Source organism: Rhinopithecus bieti, unplaced genomic scaffold (genome assembly GCF_001698545.2).
Source record: "Rhinopithecus bieti isolate Rb0 unplaced genomic scaffold, ASM169854v2 scaffold_11744, whole genome shotgun sequence".
Classification (NCBI taxonomy): Eukaryota; Metazoa; Chordata; class Mammalia; order Primates; family Cercopithecidae; genus Rhinopithecus; species Rhinopithecus bieti.
The window spans coordinates 1618336-1631867 of record NW_016807094.1 but is presented as its reverse complement, the minus strand read 5'-3'; positions in this window follow the sequence as shown (position 1 = coordinate 1631867).

The following is a 13532-nucleotide window of genomic DNA, read 5'->3' as shown; positions in this document are numbered from 1 at the left end:
TTGGGGCGCCTGCTCAGTCCTCCTTCCCAGTATGGGGGGCTGTTATATGGCTGTGTGGTAAATGGCCTGAAACATTCCCTGACAGAGACTCCCCCTGTATTCCAGGCCTCTCTGACCTTGAAAGAGAAGGTCAAGGTGATTTGGTGGAACGGAATTGGGAGGCAGGCTGGCCGCTGGGGTGTTGGGTCGGGACCATGGGGCAGACTTTTGGGCACACCCTTGGAGAAGCAGACACTGCTGCAGCCAACCAAGGGTCTAATTAGATCCTCACTCCCAGAGTGACCTGTCCCCTCTTATGTCTGAAGCCCCAGGGTTGGGGAGGGTGGGGTCAGGGAGTAGAAGTTGGGGGAGTAGCTGCAGATAATTAGAAACATGCTCTACTGAATGAGCAGGCGCCACCAGGACCACCCCTCCCCTCACCCCACTCCCCAACCTCTTTTCCTTAGGTCCCCAACCCCCTTCCCTTCTACCTGGACAATTCCAGCCAAACTGGGGGAGGTGCTGGTGGAGCCTGAGAGCAGCAACTCGGTGGGGTTGGCTTCCTAGGCCCTTACACAGTCTCTAAAGTGCAAACAACATATTTTCGCCATGCAATAGGATTTAATTACACATAAAAACAGAGCCATTAAACTGAAATTAAACCCTTGTTGGAATCACTTAATTCAGGGCATGACAAATTGCTTTCAGTGGAGGCGGCAGTGCAGTCCCCCGGGGAAAGATGGAGATTAGTGGCTTCCATGGCTGGCTGGGTCCCCTCCTTCTCTTGGTCCCCTTGCCAGCTCTAAATTCTGAAATTGGGGTCAGAACCCTTTTTCTGAAGACCACCCAAGCCAAGGGGAAGCCTCTAGGTTTGTTCAGGAGGATAGGAATGGAGGGTTGGGGAATTACAGAATCACTGTCCAACCCAGTTTTAGACAACCCAGTACATTTTATTGATAGGGAAGTCAAGGCCCAGACACCAAGGTCATCCAGAGCCAGGATTAAAACTCTGGCACTAAGCCGTAACTAGAGGCTGTTTTTTTTTTCCTCAGGCTTGTGTCCTTTGACCTTGGGCTTGAAACAGAGGTTGAGGTTGGGGCCGCATGGATAAGGGGTGGGAACCAAGGCAGACCCTGGATGGGGATGGTGGACTTCTCCAGAACTAGATTCCCACCTGGTCAAAGTCTGGAGACAGTGGGAAAAGGAAAATGGCCCTGGGGTTTGGGCGGTCGAGGCGGCCTTCACTTCTGGTGGGCAGCCTGGAGCCCAGACTCGATTCGGGCAGACCTGGCTGCTGACCACCTGAGTGAGGTTGGGCAGGTAAGACCTTTTGCTCCTGTGAACCTACGTTTTCCCATCTGTCAAATGGGAATGGTAATTCCTATCTAGAGTTGTGGAGACCATTATATGGGCATGATGCATGAACAGGCTTGGGGCTGAGCTCACTAAGTTCTGTTAGACTTCCTTCTCTGGACTTCAGTTTCCCCATTTATAACAAGATCCAGCTGGAATCTGATGGCTTTTAGAAGCTTTGCTTGCTCTTTTTATGTTGGCAGCCCTTCCTCCTCCCTCTAGCCCCTTCCTTTCCTTCCCTTTCCTTCTTTCTTCTGTGGATTGAATGTCTAACTATGGACAGAAGTCTGGGGCTGTGGTCAGATGATTAGGTAGGAAAGGGAGGTCCACGCCCCCTAAGGTTTCCCTGCCCCACGTGGCCCTCCGGTGGCTGTGTGTGAGGCCCATCTGGAGGGGGAAAGGAGACCAAATGGGACAGGGGCTGCACTCGGGAGGGACTTGGGGGTCCTGCAGCAAGGGCGGGCTGCTTGTTGTCTGTGGCCTTCCTCCCCATGTATCCTCTATGGTCTGGGAACCTGTTCTCCTGATTGGAAACAGATGGGTCTGCTGCGGCTGGAGACCTAATCTGTCTACTCACTCCGTGTCCTCCCCCAAGAGAGGAGGTGGGGGTAGACCAAGGGCAAGTGGTGGAGGTGTGTGTGGGGTCCCTCTTCGCAGGAGCTGGGAGGGAGAGTCCTTCTTCCCTTCTCCGTCTCTCTAGGATTGTGGCCTGGAAATCTATTAGCCCACAGAGGGTGGCCAGCTGTGGACAGCCTCTCACCGAGGCTTGGGTGGGCAGTTTGCTACCTTACCTGATGCCATCCTCTAGGAGCTGTACCCACTGCCCTCACCTCCCTACCCTGCCCCCCATTCTCAGAGCTCAGCTCAGCTGCAGATTGTCAAGTGAGGGCTGACCATGCCTGACCCCTGGTCTCCTGGAGTAGCCTCAAGGCCATTTCCTTCACCTCGGACTCCTTGGTCTTGGCAGACAGAGAGGTGCCTGCACTGGGGCTCGAGTGAAAGGGATGGAGCTGGGCTGGGGCCCAGGGTTCCCATCATTTCAGACCTGGCAGCTACCCAGCTGCAAATGGCTTCCCAGCACAAATGTTTTGCAGCTGTCCCTCGGTCGGCTTGCCCTGGAGAGCTTTGAGACAGAGGTGGGGAGTCCAGGAGACAGAGGGCACAAGTAGAGAGCAAGGGTGGGTGGGGGACAAGCCCAGACAGCCGCCCAGCAGACCCAGGCCGCTGGGAGAGTGAGACTGATGAGGAATCTTCAAGTTCTTGAAACAGCCTCCCCAGCTTGCAAGGGTTGGGATTGGGGCTTCCCGAGGCAGGATGACGGGGAGCAGGGGCTGCCTGGCAGGGCCAAAGCTCAGGGTCTCTGCTTCCCTCCTGGGTCCTGGTCTCTGAGCAGAACTAGAAACTTCTAAGTTGGAGCACAGGGAGGGGAGCTCAGCCTCCACCCCACCCAGGGGAAATTAGACCAGACTGCCCAGGAAATAAATTCAATTTTCCAGCATCATGGAAGGCTAGTCAGACAATAGAGGATTTTTTCCCCAAAAAAAATTAAAAGAAAAAACAAAACTCCAACTGCCTTTGGCTGAGCTGTTTTCCAACTTCATTTCTCAGCCACAGTTCAAAACTTCTCATTCAAAGTGACATGTGACTGCTCTGTGACCCTGGTCCAGTCGGCCGCCGGCCCTGTGAGGGGTCAGGCCAGGCCAGCACAGAGCTCGAGCTCCCAGGATCTATGACCACCCCAACTCCCAAAAGCCCTCTGAGGTCTGTTTTGGAGACAAGGCCCGCAGGACCCTCTCTGGGCAGCCCCAGCGCCTCACAACGAGGGAGGGGCTGCGGTGGAAACAAACCTGCCTCTAAAAGACAGGAGAGTTTAGGGGCAGGTGATTCCTACAGCCCAGGCCCAGGCCCACAGGGGTTTATGTTACAATATAAACTGGAGCCTTAACAACTTTGAGAAAGTCTCTTATTTTTAGGGTTGGGGTTGGAGTGGAGGTTGTCTTAAGAATGCAAATGGGGAGGCCGGGCGCGGTGGCTCAAGCCTGTAATCCCAGCACTTTGGGAGGCCGAGACGGGCGGATCACGAGGTCAGGAGATGGAGACCATCCTGGCTAACACGGTGAAACCCCGTCTCTACTAAAAATACAAAAACTAGCCGGGCGAGGTGGCGGGCGCCTGTAGTCCCAGCTACTCGGGAGGCTGAGGCAGGAGAATGGTGTAAACCCGGGAGGCGGAGCTTGCAGTGAGCTGAGATCTGGCCACTGCACTCCAGTCCGGGCGACAGAGCGAGACTCCGCCTCAAAAAAAAAAAAAAAAAAAAAAAAAAAAGCAAAAAGGGGCGGGGAAGGGGGCCCCCCCCTTTAATCCCAGCACTTTGGGAGGCCAAGGTGGGTGGATCACGAGGTCAGGAGATCAAGACCATGCTGGCCAACATGGTGAAACCCCTCTCTACTAAAATACAAAATTAGCTGGGTGTGGCGGTGCATGCTCATATTCCTAGCTACTCAGGAGGCTGAGGCAGGAGAATCCCTTGAACCTGGAAGGTGGAGGCTACAGTGAGCCGACATCGTGCCACTGCACTCCAGCCTGGGCGACAGAACGAGACTCGTCTCAAAAAAAAAAAAAAAAGAATGCAAATGGGCCTTGTAAACCCCTCCACAGGGATGTTCTTAGGGCTCTAATGAGTGGGGAAGGCCGTGCAGGCCAGGGAAGGGCCAGCCTCCAGTTGTACTGTCTGCAGTCAGCAGCCCTGGGGCACTGGCAGAGGACGGGAGGGTCAGTGCAATCCTAAGTAGTGGGTGGGCAGGGAGGGAATAAAAGGGGGAAGAGCAGAGGCTGCCAGAGGCAGATCTCAAGGTTTTGGGGTGGGAGGTAGGAGAGGGGGCAGACCACACAGGAGGCTTTGGGGAGAGCAGGGCAGGGTCACGGCTGGAGAGGAGAGAGCAGGGTGTGTGTGTGCGTGTGTGCATGTGTGCATGTGGTCGGGGGAAGGGAAGGGATGGCTCTATCCTGTGGCTGAGAAAGGTCATCCCCCAGACCAGGGTTCGGACCAGCACGTTCCTCTCTGGCAGGTCCATTATGAAGATGGGAAACCGAGGCCTCGAGGGGCCTGAACTGGCTTGTTGGAAGGTGTAAATGAACTGGTGGCGGAAGCAGATTAGAACTCAGGGCCGTATTCTTTTCCCCAGTGTCTCCTGGGGGGATTAAAAGGGGAACCTAAATAGGAAGGGGCACTTCAGCCACCAGAGAGGTGAAGCTAAGCCAGGGGCTTTCATTTGGGAGGAAGGAAGGGGGTGCAGCTTCTGGGCCGAAGAGCCATGATCCTACGTGAGGGGGACGGATGTGTGTGAGGTCCTGCTGGGGACCACACACCTATGTGGTGGCCTTATGTACCTGAGCTCAGGGGCAGAGGAAGGCAGTGGAGAGGCATCTGGTTGGGACCCTGTGTAACATCCTCCAGAGGCCTCCTGTTGAATACCTTCCTTGGCCTGTAGGGCTCTCTCCGAGTTTCTCCAGCCCCTTTAGCATGATGCTGCCAGCCTCAGGGCCTTTGCACATACTGTTCCCTCTGCCAAATCACTCTCATCCCTGCTCTTCACCAGGCTAGCTCCCCGACCTCCAGCCTTCAGCCAAATGTCACCTCCTATGAGAGTCCTTCTCTGACCATCCTAGGTAAAGAATCTCCCTCAACCTTACTTTTCTACCAGCTTGTTTATTTCCTGCATGATGTTTTTTGCAATTGTTCCCTGGGTTCCCCTGTTTTTCTAAAACACATGCTGGTCTTATTTAATTACACTTGAATCTCCAGAGCCAGGTGCACAGTAGGTGCTCGACGAATGCTTATTGAATGAAGAAGTGAATAAAAAAGGAAACAGGAAGCAGTCCTGGGTGGCTGCAGGGCTGAAGGCTTCTTATACGGGGACCAGGGTCCTCTGCTCATTTCTGCCTTTCTCTTCACTCTTCCTGCTCTAACCCTGTGGGGTCCCTAAGGACAGCCCAGGTGGCAGAAGCCTTCCTGAGACAGGAGAGCTCAGTGCGACAAGAAAGCTGGCACTTGGACATCCTTCATTTTTTGTTGTTGTTTTTGTTTTTGTTTTGAGACAGGGTCTTACTCTGCTGCCCAGGCTGGAGTACAGTGGTGTGATTATGGCTCACTGCAGCCTCAACCTCTGGGCTCAAGAGATTCTCCCACCTCTTGAATAGCTGGGACCACAGGTGTACACCACCACGCCCAGCTAATTTCTGTGTTTTTTTTTTTTTTTTTTTTTTTTTTTTGTAGAGACAGGGTTTTGACATGTTGCCCAGGCCGGTCTCAAACTCCTGGGCTCAAGCCATCCTCCTGCCTCGGCATCCCAAAGTTTTGGGATAACAGGCATGAGGCACCCCAGCCAGCTAGCCATCTTTCTATCTATGCCTCTGTCTTTTTGTGGATTCCTTTGCCTCTGGTCCTGGTTCTCTTATTTGGGCCTTATCTTTCCATTTTCTGTGTCTTGCTGTCCCGTGCTCCTGTCCCTTTTCTCCCTCTCCGTCTCCCTCTCACATTCCCCCCCTTTCTTTTTTCATTTTTTTGAGATGGAGTCTCGCTCTATCACCCAGGCTGGAGTACAGTGGCATGATCTCAGCTCACTGCATCCTCCACCTCCCTTGTTCAAGTGATTCTCCTGCCTCAGCCTCCCGAGTAGCTGGGATTACAGGCGCACACCACCACACCTGGCTAATTTTTGTATTTTTAGTAGTGACAGGGTTTCACCATGGTGCCCAGGCTGGTCTCGAATTCCTGACCTCAGGTGATCCACCTGCCTCGGCCTCCCAAAGTGCTGGGATTACAGGTGTGAGCCACCATACCCGGCCTCCCCCTACCTCTTAAATCTGCCCCATCACTGAGTTTTCCTGCGTCCCACTCCCCGACACTACTCCGTGGTCTGCCCGGAACTGAGGCATGCCCTCTCCTGCCACCACAAAAGACCCTCTGCAGTGCGAGATAGGCTCTGTCATAATGCCAAGGCTGCCTGGCTTTTGGGAGGGGAGGTGGATGGAGGAAGTGAGGGTGAGGCACCAGGGATCTCCCCACACACCTGCTCCCAAGCGTGTCTGAGGGCTCAGGCGGCCCCCACCCTTCAGGGAGGGCAAAGTGGGTGGTTTTCTGTTCATCTTTCTCCTCTTCTCCACCATGCATTGGTTTCCATCTTGGCAATAGTAGAATGATTGGCTGCCCTGTCTGGGAGGATGGTCCTCATGAGGGTATCTCCCAGAGTCCTGCCCAGCTGATGGGAGGGGTGGGGCGGGGATCTGACTCAGAGCTCAGGTTTTCATCCCTATCTTAAGCTGGATCCTCCCGGCTCTCCCCATTTCAGGAGAGGGTTCCACCATCATTCCCGTAGGCTGGAACCCTGGAAGTCCTTCTAGATAACCCCCTCCCCCACTTCTCACTCCTGTTCCATCTCAAAGTCCTGTGGATTTTAACTCTCAGTATTTCTCTGCTCTATCCCTGCTGTCCTGCCTCCATCCAGGTCCTAGACGTAGCCTCCACCATTGCTTCCCTTGCTTACTCCACAGCCATTCTCAGCTTATTAATCCTCAGTTTTTTGTTTGTTTATTTTTTGACAGTCTCGCTCTGTTGCCTAGGCTGGAGTGCAGTGGTGCAATCTTGGCTCACAGCAACCTCCACTTCCTGGGTTCAGGCAATTCTCCTGCCTCAGCCTCCCAAGTAGCTGGGATTACAGGTGTATGCCACCACGCCTGGCTAATTTTTATATTTTTTACTAGAGATGGGGTTTCACCATATTGGCCAGGCTGGTCTTGAACACCTGACCTCGTGTGATCCACCCATCTTGACCTCCCAAAGTGCTGAAATTTTAGGCGTGAGCCACCACACCTGGTGGTGTTCTTCCTACAATACCAGGAAATTGAGTCCTGTCAGCCTCTTGCTTCCCTGGCCTCTCAGGGAAGGGTGAAGACCAAAGCCCCCAACATGGGCTGAAGGTCCTGCTTGGCCTAGCCCCTGCCGACCTCACCAGGCCCCCTGCCTCTTATACCCCCTTGCTCTCTGGGGCCTCTAGCCAATCTGGCTGTATTGCATTCCTTTCCACCACAGGGTCTTTGCACATGCTGGTCCCTCTGCTTTCAAGGCTCCCAGTGCCCCCTTCTCCACACCCCCGACAATGGATTTTCTTTCAGCATTAATCTTAGCCATCATCACCTCCTTAGGGAAGCCCTCCCTGACTTCCCTGAACAGATCAATTCTCCCGACTATTCATTTCAGAGCACCTTGCGCATCTTCTCAACAGAAGAGTGTTTAGTTAGGCATTCACAGTGCATTTACTTTGTATCTTTGTCCCTTTTTTCTTTTTATTTTTTTGAGACAGAGTCTTGCTCTGTTGCTCAGGCTGGAGTGCAGTGGCGTGATCTTGGCTCACTGCAACCTCTGCCTCCTGGGTTCAAGAGGTTCTCCTGCCTTAGCCTCCTGAGTAGCTGGGATTACAGATGCCCACCACCACACCCAGCTAATTTTTGTATTTTTAGTAGAGACGAGGTTTCACCATGTTGGTCATGCTGGTCTTGAAACCCTGACCTCGTGATCTGCCCGCCTCGGCCTCCCAAAGTGCTGGGATTACAGGCATGAGCCACCGTGCCCGGCTATCCCTCATTTATATAAGCTCCATGAGGTCAGGAACCTCATTCATCACTGTAGCTCCAGGCTACATATTTAGAAAATAAAAAACACAACCCATCCAGTTCTGTGTGAATTTCAGATAAAGAACAAATAATTTTTTTAGCATAAGTGTGTCCCAAACCATCTCTAAGGGCTAAGCACAGTGCCAGATACACAGGAGGCCTGAGGCAGATATTGAATGATGATTGAATACATGTAGCAAGGGGCTTTCTGCCTGTCTCTTCAATGCCTACTTCCCATAAATGCTTTTCTCCTGTGCTCTGTACCCTTGGCATCTAGTAGCCCTATTTCTTCTTTGTCGTCTTTTCTTTTTTTTTTTTGAGATGGAGTCTCCCTTACCTTGTCACAGGCTGAAGTGCAGTGGTGTGACCTTGGCTCGCTGCAACCTTCGCCTCCCAGGTTCAAGGGATTCTCCTGCCTCAGTCTCCCGAGTAGCTGGGATTACAGACATGTGCTACCACGCCTGGCTAATTTTTGTATTTTTTGTGGAGATGGGGGTTTTACCATGTTGGCCAGGCTAGTCTCGAACTCCTGACCTCAAGTGATCCGCCCGCCTTGGCCTTCCAAAGAGCTAGGATTATAGGTGTGAGCCACTGCGCCTGACTTATTTCTCCATTTTGTAAGACGGAATGTCTCTCTGTAGATTGCGTTGATTTGGGTCTCCTGTCTTCTGGCCCTGTTCTTCCTCTGGGTTTTCTTCTTCTCGGATGCCCCTCCTCCTGGTTTCTCCATGCCCCCCCTTTTTTTTCCCCCTGTTTCTCCATATCTCTTTTTTTCTTGTCTTTTCTCAGGAAGAGACTCCCGAGTAGCTGGGACTACAGGAGCCTGCCAGCACGCCTGGCTAATTTTTTTTTTTTTGTATTTTTAGTAGAGACGGGGTTTCACCGTGCTAGCCAGGATGGTCTCGATCTCCTGACCTCATGATCCACCCGCCTCAGCCTCCCAAAGTTCTGGGATTACAGGCGTGAGCCACCACACCCGGCCGGCTTCCAGTTCTTGATCCAAAAGAAGCAAGTGTGTGTGTATGTGTGTGTGTGCGCATGCACGTGTGTGTGTGCGTGCATAGATGGGAGTGGAGTGAACTAAAGATATGTCCCATGTCAGTGTGCACAGGGTGTCAAGTCTGAATTCTTGGGAGGAGAGAACATTGCTTCCTGGGGCACATGTAAGCCCCTCCCCCAGCTCCTGGCCAACCCCGTTTGCCTGGCTCTGCGTGGTTCACATGGGAGCACAGCGCTTATTTGTTGAATGCGTGAATGAATGAGTGTGTGTTGCTTGCCCTCCTAACCCCCTCCTCATTCTTCCTCTCTGGTTCCCTCCTTCCTGGCTTGTCTCCCTGACCCCCAGGCCTGCTCCCAGCCAAGCTCTACTTGCCTTTCTTGGCTAGTCCAGATGGGGAGAGGAGAACACTGAAAAGCCTTCCAGGAAACAGTTACAAAATAAGCCCCTGGCTGGCCCTGGGAGCCCGGGAAGTTGAGGATCTCCTTTCCTGGGGCTGAGGGCTCCAGCCTGGTCCGGACTGGGGCTTGGTGGGGATGGGGAACATGACTGGGCAGGACTCTGCCTGGATGGGTGCTGTGGATTGAGCTGTGTTCCATCAAATTGGCATGCTGAAGCTCTCATTCCCCACGTGACTATATTTGGAGATAAGGCTTTTCTGAGGTAATTAAGGTTCAGTGAGACCACAAGGGTGAGATTCTAATCAGATAGGATGGTGGCTTTAAAAGAAAAGGAAGAGAGGGAGAGAGATCTCTTTCTCCATGCACACACACTGAGGAAAGACCATGTGAGCACACAGGGAGAAGGTGGCTGTCTGCAAGCCAGGAAGAGAGTCCTTACCCAAACCTGGCCATCATGGCATCCTGATCCTGGACTTCAAGCCTCTAGAACTGTGAGAAAATAAATTTCTGTTGTGTAAGCTGCCCAGTCTATGGTATTTTGTTATGGCAGCCCGAGAAGATGAATAATACAAGGGGGAATGCAGGCCCCTGGTCCTGCTCTGTCTCACATAGTCCTCCCAAGCTCAGAGAGAACCAGAGACCCGGGCCTGGATCAAGCAGGCTCCTGCCCCAGCGTGTCTCAGGGTGAGAGCTCCTCTTCTTCGGCTCTCATCCCTTCCCTCGTCCGAACTCCAGGTTCTCATCCCAGCATCCTTCTCCCCAGCTTGAGCCTCAGATGACATCTCCGGCTTCCATGTTTCTAAAGCATAAATCTGGTCAATTACTCCTCAGCTGAAATGTCTCCCTGATGCAGGGCAGGCGAGCCCCAAATTGGGGCTTAGCCTGGGAGGGTTCTTGGCTTCATTCAGGGAATAATTCAAGGGCAAGCAGTGGTAGAAGAAAGCAGCTTTCTAGAGGTGGCAGTGTCACAATCCCGTGACTGCTCCTGCAGAGCCGGGCTACCCCAGTGTGCTGAGAGCTGCAGCTCAGTAGCTTCCACACTCTTATTTGCACCCACTTTTAAACACATGCAAGTTAAGGGGCAGATTATGCAGAGATTTGTAGAAAAAGGGTGGTGACTTCTGGGTCATCAGGTTGTTGCTGCCATGGAAAGGGGTGGTAACTTCTGGGTGTTGCCACGGCAATGGTAAACTGACATGTCACGCTGGTGGGTGTGTCTTATGGAAAGCTCCTCCCACCTCATCCCTGTTTTAGCTAGTCCTCAGTTTGGACCTGTGTCCAAGCCCTGCCTCTGGAGTCCAGTCCTGCTTCCTACCTCATCCTCATTACCTATGGGATAAAGCTGAAGCAGGGTGCCATGTATGACCATGCACTGCACAGCCTACAAAATCGTACACAGCAGGCCTGAGTCCCACCTCATTAATTCAGCAAGTCTTCAATCTCCAGACATTCTCAGCTGGCACCCAAGGGTCCTGAGGGTCCTGTTGCTGCCTTTTTCTTCTGCTTTCTCTCTCACCTACTTCCTTAGGTACCATGTACTTGAGCCACATCAAACATGGTACATCTTTTCTTTTCTTTTTTTTTTTTTTTTTTGAGACGGAGTCTGGCTCTGTCGCCCAGGCTGGAGTGCGGTGGCCGGATCTCAGCTCACTGCAAGCTCCACCTCCCAGGTTCACACCATCCGCCTCTCAGGTTCACGCCATTCTCCTGCCTCCGCCTCCCAAGTAGCTGGGACTACAGGCGCCCACCTCGTCGCCCGGCTAGTTTTTTGTATTCTTCAGTAGAGATGGGGTTTCACCATATTAGCCAGGATGGTCTCGATCTCCTGACCTTGTGATCCGCCCGTCTCGGCCTCCCAAAGTGCTGGGATTACAGGCTTGAGCCACCGCGCCCGGCCTGTACATCTTTTCATACCTGTGTGCTTCACACACGAATGTCTCCATCTGCTTTCTCTGAACGCTGGGGCAATAGGATGGGCATGGACTTGAAATCCTGTTTCTCTGCCATTTACAGTTAGGAGAAAGTTAACCCTCTGAGCCCCAGTTTTCTAACTTGTAAAATGGGATTAGGCATATATAATGTGCCTCTGATTGTATGTAGCACATGAGAGCCCCTCCCCCTCCTAAAAGTTGGTTTCTACCTCTCTTTGCATGCTGAACTCCTATTCATCCTTGAAGACCCAACTCAAATGTTACCTTCTTGGTAACATTGCCCTCTTTCCCTTCAAGTGGGTAAAGTTTATCTTTTCCAGTTTCTACTCTTTCTGCCAGCCCTGCATAGCACTTGTAAACCTCTGTTAGAAACAGTCATATTTTTTCTGTTTTCCTTGTTCACATGAATAAAGCACACAGCCAGAAAACATTTGTTGCATGAATTAAGGCATTGGCCATGGGTTGAAAGCCTTTAACCCTGCCCCTGCCCTGGGTCTAAGACCTTGCCCTGGGTCTAAGCCCTGGCACAAGAGTGAAGGACCAGAGGCCAAAGATAAAACAGAGCAGTGAGCAGCCTCAGCCCTTGGGGCACGGGCGTGGGGAGGTGGCTGGTCAGATGGTCGAGGTAAGGGCACTTCAGCCTCCTGAGGAGGTCTCTGTAGCCTGAGAGGAGGCAGGGTTTAGTGGGTGTGGGAACCTGAGTTTTTTGTTTGTTTGTTTGTTTTTTGTTTTTAGAGACAGCGTCTTGCTCTGTCAACCAGGCTGGAGTGCAGTGGCACGATCACAGCTCACTACAACTTCCGTCTCCCAGGTTCAAGGGATTCTCATGCCTCAGTCTCCCGAGTAGTGGGACTACAGGTGCGCTACCATGCCTGGCTAATTTTTGCATTTTTTGTAGAGACGGGGTTTCACCATGTTGGCCAGGCTGGTCTCAAACTGGAACCTCAGTTTTGAGAAACGATTGGCAGTGCGAGAGGCTTCCCGGTTCCCTTCTCATGAACTCCAGCAGCAGCTGGACTCTGCTGCATGTCCAGCCACCTGGGACAAAGGTGCGAGGAAATTCAACTGGAAAAGAGCAAGAAGCTGGAAAGGTTTCTCTGCGAAGGGGTGATTGAGTAGAGAAGACATAATGAGGAGAGATGGTGAGAAAGGAGAGAGAGGAAGTGGGAGAAGAGAGGGAGGGAGGATGGGTGGTATGCGTGTGTATGGAGATCAAGAAAGGGATGCGGAGGGATGAAAAGACTGGGGGGAGAGAGACACTGGAGCGGGGGCTGCGGCAGGGGTTAAGACCGAGGGCTATAAGGCCTGGAGCCTCCTGGAGAGAACTCTCCTCTGGTGTTCCTGGGTGGATAGGAGGATGGCTCCTCCCCTCCTGGCTCCTGGCTCAGTGCTTGTCCTGCCTCCCCTCTGCCGTCCAGCCCTCCCAGCCTGTCCAGCCGTCCAGCCCCTGCCGGGCTGGCTGCTTTGCCCTCAGCAAAAGTCTTAAGTTCTCTGCTAAATCTTCTTAGGGGAAACATGAGCTGTGGCAAATGCAGCAGAAATGATCGCCTTCCACGAACTCTGTTCCATGCTGGGCTAAGCAGGGCCAGAGCAGGAGACTGAGAGGAGTCTCCATCTGGAACTGCACTGGGGCGGTGGAAAGGGAGGCAGGGTCTACCCGGCGGTGGTTCAAGGCCCCTGCCACTGGGTCACATAGCTCAGCCCAGACAGAAGGAGGGGCTCTCCCGTTCCCAAAGCTCTTTAGGAGAACAGAAGTGCCACAGCCTCTCTTGCATCGCTTGCTGAGGCCTTCTCAGGGCATGCCAGCCTTGGCTTCCTAGTTGCAGTGAAGTCTGGAGCAGGTCTGGGAGCGGGGCATTCCTCTGGGACTGGTTTAGGGGAGGACTGTCACCGGAAAGAGCTGGGGGTAGAACTCCCCAGGCCCAGGGTGGGATCAAGAGGCCATAGTCCAGTTCTTTTTCTTTTCTTTTGAGACAGAGTCTCACTCTCACTCAGGCTGGAGTACAGTGGCACAACCACAGCTCACTGCAGCCTTGAACCCCCAGGCTCAAGTGATCCTCCCGCCTCAGCCTCCCAAGTAGCTGGGGCTACAGGTATGTGCCACCACACCTTGCTAACTTGTTGTATTTTTTTGTAGAGATAGGGTCTCCCAGGCCGGGTGCGGTGGCTCAAGCCTGTAATCCCAGCACTTTGGGAGGC